Source organism: Pteronotus mesoamericanus, unplaced genomic scaffold, assembly GCF_021234165.1.
Source record: "Pteronotus mesoamericanus isolate MK-2021 breed Mesoamerican mustached bat unplaced genomic scaffold, CSHL_Meso_final contig_46, whole genome shotgun sequence".
NCBI classification, from domain to species: Eukaryota; Metazoa; Chordata; class Mammalia; order Chiroptera; family Mormoopidae; genus Pteronotus; species Pteronotus mesoamericanus.
Window position 1 is genome coordinate 11,243,881 of NW_026555170.1, and position 12,676 is coordinate 11,256,556.

A 12,676-nucleotide genomic window follows, 5' to 3' on the forward strand; every position below is an offset into this window, starting at 1 on the left:
AGGTAGGGGTTGGGGGGTTGGATGCTGAGGGAAAGGGTGGTGCAGGGTGGAGGGGAATAAAGGGGAGAAAAAAAAAGAACTAATGCCCTTTCGGTCTGTGGGACCATGCCCAACCCACTGCGTCACACCGGTCAGGGCTCTATTAACAATTCTTAAAAATACCATAAAAATTATCCACTTTCATTTTTGGAGATATTTAATTTTGGTGACATTAACCAGGATTCAGTCTTTAATTCCAATAAAGTAATACCTTTATTAAATAACCTGAAAAGAAATAACCACATATCTATTTAGATATACTATCATCCTTATTTTCTTTAACTACACATGATAGGATTTTAAAAAGTCAAAAGGAACCATATAGATGGTATAAGATTTGTCCCTTGTATTCTAATTCTTTTGTTTCTACCCAATATTGGATCAGACTGGCCTAGTGCTGCAGAGAAGAAAAATCAAAGGTAATTATTTGTGATGATCTAAAAGGATCTGTACACAATAATTCCTTTAGTGCATTAAGTGTTAAGTTCACATTTAAAAACATCTTCTTCTCTAAATATTTTTAATGATGAAAAAATGCATAACTCTAGGGAAGGAGAGGGTCTCAGAGTAAGACTGGCAGAGTACTTAGGGACTTATATTTTAAGAAATAAAAAATGTTAGGATTTATTAAACCTTCATAGTGGAACCCATCTGTAAAACAAACAAACAAAAACAAAAACAAAAAAAAGTTTTCTTTTTTTAATTAATTTATTTATATTTTCAAATACATTTGTCTCTGCCTTCCCCCCAACTCTTTCCCTTGCCCTCTCCCCCTTCTCCCTCCCTCAATCCTTCCCCTTTGGTTTTGTCCATGAGTCCTTGCTATACGTTCCTTGACTTTCCCCTTCTCTTCCTTGCCCCCCCCCCGCCCCTCCCTCCTTCCCTCTTGTCTCTGTTGGTTTCTTTTCCTTTCAGTGTTGCTGGTCTTATTTTCCTTGCATCTTTGTATTGTTGGTTAGGTTCCTCTTATAGGTGAGATCATATGGTATTTGTCTTTCGCCCCCTGGCTTATTTTGCTTAGCATAATGCTCTCCAGTTCCATCCATGCTGTCGCGATGTTTAGTAGTTCTTTTTTTCTTTCTGCTGAGTAGTATTCCATTGTGTAAATGTACCAGTTTTTTGATCCAGTCATCTACTGATGGGCATTTAGGTTGCTTCCAACACTTGGCTATTGTAAATTGTGCTGCTATGAACATTGGGGTGCATAAGTTCTTTTGAATAGGCGTTTTGGAATTCTTAGGGTGTAGTCCCAGCAGGGGAATCGCTGGATCAAAAGGCAGTTCCATTTTCAGCTTTTTGAGGAAATTCCACACTGCTTTCCACAATGGCTACTCCAGTCTGCATTCCCACCAACAGTGTACTAGGGTTCCCTTTTCTCCACAGCCTCGCCAGCACCTGTTGTTTCTTGATCTGCTTATGATGGCCATTCTGACCAGTGTGAGGTGGTACCTCATGGTGGTTTTGATCTGCATTTCTCTGATGGCTAGTGATGCCAAGCATCTTTTCAAATGTCTCTGGGCCCTCTGTGTCTCTTCCTTGGAAAAGTGTCTGCTCAGGTCCTTTGCCCATTTTTTGATTGGATCATTTGTCTTCTTGGAGTGGAGTCGAGTGAGTTCTTTTTATATCTTGGAGATCAAACCTCTATCCGATGTATCATTAGCGAATATATTTTCCCATAGGGTTGGCTCCCTTTTCATTTTGCTGATGTTTTCTTTGGCCGTGCAGAAGCTTCTTATTTTGATGAGGACCCACTTGTTTATTCTTTCCTTTATGTCCCTTGCTTTAAGAGACATATGGGTGAAAAAATTGCTGCGTGGGATATCTGAGAGTTTCCCGCCAATGTTCTCCTCTAGGACTTTTATGGTGTTGTGACTTATATTTAAGTCTTTTATCCATCTTGAGTTTATTTCTGTGTATGGTGTCAGCTGAGGATCCAATTTCAATTTCTTGCATGTAGCCATCCAGCTCCCCCAACACCATTTGTTGAAGAGGCTGTTATTGCTCCATTTTATGCTTCTGCCCCCTTTGTCGAATATTAGATGTCCATAGAGACCTGGGCTTATTTCTGGGCTTTCTATTCTGTTCCACTGGTCTATGGGTCTGTTCTTGTGCCAGTACCAGATTGTTTTGAGTATAGTGGCTTTGTAGTAGAGTTTGATGTCCAGTATTGTGATCCCTCCTACTTTGTTTTTCTTTCTCAAAATTGCTGAGGCTATTCGGGGTCATTTATGGTTCCATATAAATTTTTGAAATGTCTGTTCTATTTCTGTGAAATATGTCATTGGTATCTTAATAGGGATTGCATTGAATCTATAAATTGCTTTGGGTAATATGGACATTTTGATGATATTAATTCTTCCAATCCATGAGCACGGTATATGCTTCCATTTATTTGTGTCTTCCTTAATTTCTTTTTTCAATGTTGTATAGTTTTCTGCATACAGGTCTTTTACGTCTTTGGTTAAATTTATGCCTAGGTACTTTATTTTTCTTCTTGCTATATCGAATGGTACTTTTTTTCTGATTTCTTCTTCTTCTATTGCATTGCTGGTGTACAAAAATGCCTTTGATTTCTGAATGTTGACTTTGTATCCCGCTGTTTTGCCAAATTCACTTATTAGGTTGAGGAGTTTTTTGGTAGAGTCTACAGGGTTCTCTATGTACACTATCATGTCATCTGCAAACAATGATAGTTTTACTTCCTCCTTTCCTATTTGGATGCCTTTTATCTCTTTCTCTTGTCTGACCGCTGTGGCTAGGACTTCCAATACGATGTTGAAAAGAAGCGGTGAGAGCGGACACCCTTGTCGTGTTCCCGATCTTAGTGGGAAAGCTTTCAGTTTTTGCCCGTTGAGTATGATGTTGGCTGTAGGTTTTTCATACATGGCCTTTATTACGTTGAGGAATGCCCCATTTATTCCCATTTTGCTGAGTGTTTTGATCATAAATGGGTGCTGTACCTTAGCGAATGCTTTTTCTGCGTCTATCGAGATGATCATGTGGTTTTTGTCTTTTCTTTTATTTATGTGATGTATCACATTTATTGACTTGCATATATTGAACCACCCCTGCATCCCTGGGATGAATCCCACTTGATCGTGGTGGATAATCTTTTGAATGTATTGGTGGATGCGGTTTGCCAATATTTTGTTGAGGATTTTAGCATCTACGTTCATCAGTGAAATTGGCCTGTAGTTTTCTTTCTTTGTAGGGTCTTTATCTGGTTTTGGGATCAGGGTGATGCTGGCCTCGTAGAAAGAGTCTGGGAGTCTTCCCTCCTCTTGGATTTTTTGGAATAGTCTGAGAAGGACAGGGGTTAGCTCTTTCTTAAATGAAAAAACTGTTTTCTGTTTTCTACACACTTCCAAGGAACTTTTCACCCTTTCCTTTGACTTCATTTATCTATGACTCCCTAATATATATGATACATATCTATGTCTGTCTATCTATCTACATATATATACATATATATATATCTTTAGTCCAGATCCATTTTCTGATTATCATACCTCCATATTCATCAGACTACTAAACAACTTCACTCAAATATTTCACTATTATCAAAGTCAATATATCAAAAATTAAAATCATTTTCTCCTATGCCAAGCCCATTCACCTTTTTATATTAATTTTTAATGAATGGAACTGAAACCCTAAAAGCTACCATTTGTGCTACCAAAACCAAAAAGCAGAGATAGGGATTGAATCTTTATGGGTACTTTATTCAGATGGCCTGCAATCTGAGAAGACTATAGGTTTGTACTCTAACGGACCGCCTTAAATTCCGCTTTAAACCTACTCTTTTTATAAGGAGAAGAAAAGTGTAGGAAGGCGTTTGGAATTCAGGGAAAAAGGGAATTAGATAAAAGCTGCAGTATTCTTTCATCTGTGTCCTTGGGCAGTGGTCTTTATCTGCGTCCTGGGCCAGTGGATTGTTTCACCCTAGAGCCCAACTGGCTCAGACACCACTTTGACAGCTTGCAGGCCTCCTGAGACACAAAGGTGGAACTGCTTGTGGTCTCCTGGAGTCAAGGTGGGTCATACCTTCAGTTCCTGGAACAATAGCTTTTTACATGCAGTGATTACTAATCTTATTAGCTATTACTTGAACTAAAATTTTCCAACTCTTGAGTCCTGCATCAGAACCACTAACCACTCCAATGAGACAGCTAAAAATCTGGTCAACAACCATGACCTCCATCTCCCCTCTACCTTGATATCTCTCAGTTTTATCCACGTCTCATCTCCATTGCAACAAAGTTCTCATCTCCATGCACTGCCTGAATTATTCTAACAGCCTTCTAAATAGTTTTCCTGCAGAAGTTTTTATCCCCTTCAGTCCATGTTCAACACTATAATCAGGGTGATCTTTCTAAAATGCAAATCTGATAGCACTCCCTCACTTAAAACTCTTCGGGGTCTCATCACTGCTCTCAGGATAAAACTCCATACTTCTTATTATGACTTACAAAGTCCTTTATCATCTACAACCCCACTTAATTCCTGCATGATCACCCCTATATCTCCCTATATCTGATCCTTTCCTGCTTCCCCCCAGACCCTATATTAGTGAATGTCATCAATGACCAATTTGTTCAAGGCAAAAACCTGGACCCTCTCCCCCATCTCACACTCTAAATCGAATTAGTCACCATATCCTGTTGTTTCTACTGGCAGTGCCACCATCATGGTCCAAGTTACTATCTTTGGCCACCTGGACTACTAAACTAGCCTCTCCTCTTTGAGGAGGGAGTAAAACAGATAGTTCTTAAGAATAGCTTAACCAGAAGGCTTTGTAAAGAGTTCAGTTATATACTGTAGAAAAATGTATAAGAACAAATAATATGCTCTTAAAAACCCTGGCAATAGCTGGTATTAGTATCTTTTTGTTCTGGTTTTTCAGGCTCTAATTCCCAAAAGGGCTCACAAAGGGGGCCTGGATGACATCTACACATACAGCAGGTCTCATTACAGGCAAGAACCCCTGAGTTTAGAGATCACAACTCATTTCAAACTGGACAGTAAGCATGCCAGCCCTTTGTTCCAGAAGTAAACACTGTCTCTTCCAAGGTTCTAAGCAAACCTACCCTTAGCTCTAAAAGGAGACACTACATCTCTTAAGGCTGTTCCCTTTACAAACATCCTTGAAAAGACAGTCTAGAACAAAGACAATTAGAGCCACTGTTTGCAAGACATGCAGAAATGTGAGTGGCCCACAAAGAACTATTTCCCAACAATGTTTACTCCCCAAACCCAGTTGTTTCTACACATCATTATGGCATCCCATCACTGCTGTAATTAATCTAATCAACAGAGAGGTTAGAAAGAAATTAACTTGTCTAACACAACATTTAATTAAGGCTGGTATCAATAGGACTCCATGAAGCAGGATGGGGCCATCCTATGTTTATCTCAACATGGTCCCTGGAGTCCCGGCCCAACCAATTTAACAAATCCCATAAACCACCTGGGTTTACCTAAGAAAGTCAAGGGGCTTTTCTAAAGTTCCTGTATTGACTTTTCCACTTGGCCCGAGGCATTAATCTAGACACAGCAAGGTGTTACGGAGATTGCACAGACTCCACCTGGGCCCATGAGGAGGACGTCCGGGGCAGCTCTGCCAGCTATGACAATTTTGGCTAATGAGCTGAGGCCGACCTGAATTCCCTCCAGGGCTAAGGCGGTATCATTAATCACTTCAGCTAAAATCATGAATAAATTTTGTGCTATCTTTCCTAATTAGATTACTCCTATTATAGGGATAACTGCCCACAAGGTATGCATAAATAATAAGTCAGTTATCTTTCTAGAGAGCCTCATTTTGGAGAGATTTCTCAGCCATCTGAGGGCCACATGATCTATTCAGTGATGTTTCCTTTAATACTCAAAAGTCTCTTATGATTGTCCATAAGTTTTCAGAAAAGGCAAATTAACTCCTGGCTCCCACACAATAAATAAGTCCAGAAGGCACACATGATATCCCTGGGAAGAAAATGTTTTCAGTTGTTGGCTTCCTCAAGTGGGACCTACATCATTCAAAAGGCATAGGTTGATATTCCTCCAAGGGGGCCTCCTGGCAAGTTAGTAAGCCTTCGTTAAAATTCCCCATTCAGTTTAAATAATTGAATCTAGTCCATTTTTGGAGGAATTGCCTGAGAACTGTCAGTCCAAAATGTTCTGTCTGTCCACACCACTAGAAAGAAGGCATTCATTCATCCCCACCCCCTGAATGACTGAGCAATGACTATGGGGCTAGAAGACAACCAGAGGTGGTAACCAGTGTTTTGCATGGGAGATGCAGATGCTGGCGCTATCCTCTGTTTTATCTGATAGATTTCTTTGTAAGGTCAAGGAGAATGACAATCAAAATCATGGTAAGAGCCATCTGGAAATGAGGGAGGAAGATGGCGGATTGAGCTGGCAGTTCCCTTTAAGGTGTTTGCAGCAGTGTGGGAGAGCCGCACCAGGGCATCTTCCTTCCGGAGTGAAGGATCCAGGGTAGCTCTGAAAGACAAAAATATCACTCGAGTTCCATCCTCCCCCTCCCGAGGTCTAAGGCAATAATTTTCAACCATTGCGCTGCAAAAATTCTTAACCACGTGTAATACCTGATCATTAACCAGGAAGTGGCAGAGAGGAGATGATGTCTTTCTGAGCAAAGCCACATTCCGTGACCAAAGTGCCTTATTAAAGTGTATGAACCAAGAAGAGATGAGGAAGCTGGAGTCAAAAATCTATCTGAAATTATTCTGAGGAGGCCATTCCAATATTCAACACTGTCAGATGCCTGGGAATGACAGTCTAACTGATTAGACCGGAAGAGCAATACCATAAGCTGAAAAAGTGTCAGCAGCTGTAAGGCACAACGGATAGCCCCAGAGGAGGTCAAAAGTCTGATATATTCAATCTTCCAAGAGCAAGGAGGTGGGGGTGAAGGACCATGCTATGTGACCCTCCCCCATCACTAAAACCCTTTCGGCAGCAGCCCCAAGTCTGACTTGCAGTGGTATGGATCAGAAACGCAGTCCTTAACTTTGGGCTGAGCCCAAGGTGGCAGCTGTGTTGCCGTGCCCAGTACAACGAGGCCCTCAGGCAGTAATGAGCAGCGTAGCCTTGATGTGAGCAGCAGCTTGATACCAGAAAACTGCCCCTATTATGGGCATCTACATGAGTGGCCCAGACAGTTTGATCGGCAGTTGAGATTTATCACATTTTGCAGCCCTAACGAGAGGTGTCATCAACCTACTAACCTGTAGTTTTCCAAGTGACAGACAAAATTGCTAGAGCATTAGCTACATCTCAAAGGTCAGTAAAAATAAAAGTTTTATCAAGGGAAGTATTGGCCAGGGCTGTGAGAACAGCCTTGAGTTTTGCACATGAATGGAGCAACCGTGCCCACACTGGGCTCTGCAAAGCTGGTACCAAGGCTCAACAACAGTAGCAGAAGCTCCATGGAAATATCGGGTTTAAGCCTAGCCAAATCATCAGGAAATTGGGCCTCTGCATTTAGGGTTATCTCTGTGAACTGAGGTCCCCATTGAACCAGCAGTTTTGCTTCAGGCAGCAGAACAAGAGACAAAGAACCCCAGAAAGACAGCTACCACTTTTCATGGAAACCTGAAAAGCTTCTGGAGCCAGCTCAGCCAAATTCTGACATTTCCACTCGACAGTGCATCTTGTTTGGACCTCCTCATCTTTGTCTTTGAGTCTGGTTGATCCACCCAAAATGGGACTAACATGGCAAAGATTCACAAGGCCTCCATGGGTCAGTTTCAAAAACAGCCCAATGGCAGATTAATAGCTGCTTTTCAAAAGGATAGCAATCTCAGGGGGCCAAGGAAGCCGAGGATTCCCAAATATCCAAGAAGCATTTCAGGTAAAGAATGCCTCTTTTTGCCATAATCTAATTGGTTAAATCACTAGTCACAGAGACGTGTAGCTCCAAGGACTCAATAGGGTTGTGGGGACTCCAGGGTACTAGTGCTTCTCTAAATGCATCTCTTCCCAAAAAATGAGAATCACCTCTGGTACTTATAAGCCTTCATAATGCAGACATGTAAACACTGATACCAATTACTGTAAGCTCTCACTTCACATTGTCAATAGGTTCTTGGAAACTAGAACTTTAAGTGAAGTGATGTATTACAAAACTAATTTTATCATAGGATAATTGATATAAACAAGAGTTAAGCTCCAATGGCATATTTCTAGTCACAAAAATATCACCAAACTTCTAAGGACCCAAAACACTTCTAATATTAAACATTAAATAGATGTGAACTATACATACATTTAAGAAAGATGAATAAAAACAAGTAAAATAGTCCTTTTCCAACATGCTTGCTTCAGTTCAGGGTCAGGTGGCTGTAGCCCAGTCCTAGCAACTCAGGACGCAAGGCGAGTCCCCATCCTGGGCAGGATGCCCTTCCACCGACCGGCCGCGCTCTCTCTCGCGCTCTCTCTCTCTCTCTCTCTCTCACACACACACACACACACACACACACACACACACACACACTCACTCACTCAGACTGGAACAACGTAGACATGCCAGTTCCCCTCCTGTGTTCATCTTTGGGACGTGGGAGAAACAAGGGTCCCTGGAGAAAACCCACACAGTCATGGGGGGAATGTGCTAACTCCATGCTGACAGTGGCATCAGGCAGGAATCCATTATTTCTTTTCTCATAATGTCCTAGTGAAAAGTCATTAAATAAAGTAACATGATTCAAGTACTACCAAATAAGGGACCCATGGCGGGCATGCCCAGATGCTATTACCGAAAGAACGCCCCCCTTCCCCGGGGTCCCTCGGTTGTAGGTCCTTTGCCTGCCACCCTTGAAATTATGGCTCTCAGTGGCCGAGTTTGGTGAAAAGGAAAGGATTTATTCAAAAGTTATACAGGTTTTGATTAGTGGCTAACTGTCACCCTTAAATCTCAAAATCCCTTTAAAATACCCATCAACACACACAGTCCTGCTTTCCCCTCTTTGCCGAGCCGGGCCAGTCAGGCCAGTCAGGGGTACCGTCCTTCAGAAGAAAAAGAACCGAAGTCCAGGGCTCAGCCAGGCAGGCCTCTCCCGGTTCTCAACACCATCTGCTGTGTCACCACAATCTCCAGTTCTTAATCCAAAACCATGTGGCAACTTCTCATGGCCCACTAGCAAGAGTCCTTTCTCCCCTTTTCTTCCCACATGGTCTTCACATCATTCCCCAGAGTCTGCTTCCCTTTTTCTCTCCCGCAGGCCCTATCTCCCCTCTCTCAGTTACATTCTGTGTAGAAAGTTTTTCAGACCTTCCTGGTTAGCCTTGTTGAGATGCAAAATAACTCTCTTTGCATGAGGTCTGAAGCTATCCTGTTACTGATATACAAAATAACTCTCAATGGCCCTGCTCCAGGTCTCCATCCCCCATGGCAGTCTCTCTTCAGCAGGGGAGAATATTTCATAATTTTCCTGGATACCCCAATTTCTAGACCCCATTACAAATACCCTTTGGGGGGTCCCTGGCTGCTCTGCGTTACACAAGGAACTGTTGTACGCGATCATCAGCGGAGACTACAACAGTACATTAAATAGGCCCAAAGGGCTCCACCCAACAGGGTCACATTAATTTCCCTGATTCTCTGCAAAAACTGCCCAAACTCCATGAGTCATATTCTGGTGCCTGCTGCTCCCACAAGGCTGGATAAGGACATTGACTTGGGTGGTTATAACCAAGAGTCATGAAAGTTTGATCTCTCTCCTCTGCAAAGTTCCCCAGCATATTCAGGCAGGTGTGTATTGGGTCTCACCCTTAATCATATTTCTCCTGAATGAACGTGAAGTTAGGGTAGGAGGAGAGAGATGGGGGAACAGAGAGAGAGCAGCTCTGAGACAACACGCAAGGCTTCGCAGTCAGTGTGAGCGGCCACTCACTCATGTTCACCCTAATGAACCACACAAAGGTCTATGTTGAATAACTTGTCCCTCACTGCTGATACCATTTATTTCAGTTTTGGGGATTCTTTGGCTGAGCAGCCTTAGTCACATTGTCTTCAGAGCTGTCCCATTATCACAAGATTCCTACTTCCACCTGCACAGAGAGTGAACAAGAGCTTAGGCACCATTTAGGCAGCTTGTTTCAATCCTGCCTCTCACTGCTCAGCATCGAATGATTAATTAACAAGTAGGACACTGAAGGGGCCACTACGACTCTAACCAACCCAATACTTGGGTAAGAGCATTTACTACTGGGTACCAGGGAGTTGTCTCTTCTCTCAACCTGGCCTTGGGGGTCATTATCCTTCACCTACCAGCAGACAATGTCCCCATCAGCCTCCCATCCTCATCACCAAAACTGTCAAGAACCGTGAAGGGTCTGAGCCTTTTCTCTGCCAGCAGGCTGGCACAGCTTTCTGGGTGCTGACAGAAGACATGAGATTCCACAGTCAGACACAAAGGATGCATTACTCATAGCAATAGCCAAAGCATCGTTCTTGTTCTGGTCCTCAGCCTCAATTCCAAGACAATGCAAAGAGAGCCATGTAGGGAAACGCCCTGCCTGGTTTCAGAAGCCGTAACCCTGCCAACAGGCTGGAGGACCCCAAGGCTGGAAATAATCAGAAGGTCTTGGAGAAACAGGCTCCTGAGGAGACTTGGCCTGTCTTTCCCTGGCAGAGGCATAGCCCCTGCGTCTCTGCTTTGCCATGGATGGTCAAATAGCCAATGACAGGTAAAACCCCTCAGGGGAGGGGCAACCTAAGACAGGTATTGGCCGATATTGGCAGTAGATAAGAAACTGGGGGACACGGAGAAGGGGTGAAAATGCCCCTTCACCTCTCAGGTTGGCTTGGACACGGCCGGAGTCCTCATTGCAGCCAAGAAGCAGTCTCCTTAACCCTTGGTGGCTCCCTCCCCCGGTCTAGCTCAGGCTTGAAACAGTGCAGAAGAACAGCCCTAAATCAGATCTGGCAGGTCCCAGGGAAATCAGACCTAAAAGTAAATTCTTTATAGAGTGTGCTCTGTTCCTCCCTCAGATCTCTGGTCAGCTCATGCTATGAAGAAGTTTATTTACATCCCTTACCTTGTTAAGACATTTGCTTTATTTACACCCCTGACCTGGTATCGTTAAGACATTTACTTTATTTACACCTTTTATCCTATATCTTTAAGATGCCTTTAAGTTTGCTTTCCCCTTATCTATAGTCTCTATTGTGGATTCCAGTCTCCTCTCAGACCCATGTAAATCAATGTACTCCTGTCACTTGTCTTGTTAAAAGCATCATATATTCACTGTGAAACTTACCATACTGATGTAATGAGATAACATATGCATTCCTGTTACATACCCCACTGAGAATTCCTGTTACATACCCCACTGAGAATTCCTGTTACATACCCCACTGAGAAAATTTTCAATAAAAACATTGGACCAAAGGTCAACGAGGCCTTCCTCACTAAGGGATGTGCCACAGCCTTATCCAATGAGAGGGAAGTGCCCCGTCTGCTCTCCCCGCAGAGAAGTGTTTGAGACGTTTTGTGTTTATTTCCCCTTCATCCGTGACATCCCCGGGACAGGCTCTACGGGTTTCAGAGCCCAGATCCCACCTCAGCTGGCCCCAGGCGGTTTCCCTCAGGTTTCAGGGAGCGCTGCGCTCTCTGCGCCGCTCCCGCATGGCAGCGCACCCCTGTAGCCCCCGCGAAGTGCGACAGGGCCAAATGATACCAGTACATGCAGAGGGTTGCATTACAGGAAAGGAACCCTGACCACAGGGAACACAAATCTTTTCTAGTGCTCTTTGCTCCAGAAGAAGACACTCTATTTTGCAAGGCTCTGAGCAAATCCGCTCTTTTTTCTGGGATGGGACACTATCCCTTCTCTATGTTCTCTATCATACAAACATCACTGAAAAATATTCCAGAATAAAGGCAGTCAGTACATCTGTTTGCAAGACATACAGAAATATGAGACCCACGGAGAACTGTCTAATAAATACCTTCTTGTGAACAGATAAAGTGGAATAATCTCCCCACTTGTTATTTGCTAACAAATACACCAGACACTTGAATCAGTTGGTAAGAATATGCTTCCCTGATTTTATTATTTTATATATTCATTATTTTGCTTGAGATAGTATGAATACAGCTCAGACATAACCATATCCAACTACTTTTAACACTTCAAAACTAAATAAGTACATACTAACTTCCTCTATCTAATAATAGTGATGATATAGATTGACTCCTTAAAAATAACAAAATTTGCCCTGGCCGGCATGGTTCAGTTGGTTGGAGCATCATCCTGTGGATGGAAGGGTCACAGGTTTGATTCCCGGTCTTGGAACATGCCTGGGCTGCGTGTTCAGTCCCAGTTGGGCATGTGTGAAAGGCAACCAATCGATGTTTCTCTCTCACATCGATGTTTCTTTCCCTCTCTTTCTCCCTCCATTCCCCTCTCTCTAAAATCAATGGGCATGTCTTTGGGTGAGGATAAAAAAATAATGATTTTTAAAAGAAAACAAAATTTTATACACTATTGTTACCTCCAAACTAAAAAATACTTCACAAGTCTAGTCCTTAAAATTTAGGGCCAAAAACTAACATTTTAAAAAAGTAGCAAAGCTTATTCTGGAAAACATAGTAAAATATGTCTATTT

At 42.7% G+C, this 12,676-nt stretch overlaps 1 protein-coding gene across 1 annotated transcript in view; it reads right to left on the reverse strand.

Annotated features, from left to right (window-relative positions):
- Positions 1-12,676, reverse strand: part of EAPP (E2F associated phosphoprotein) — a 192,234-nt gene that overhangs the window by 95,622 nt on the left and 83,936 nt on the right. The window lies entirely within an intron of this gene.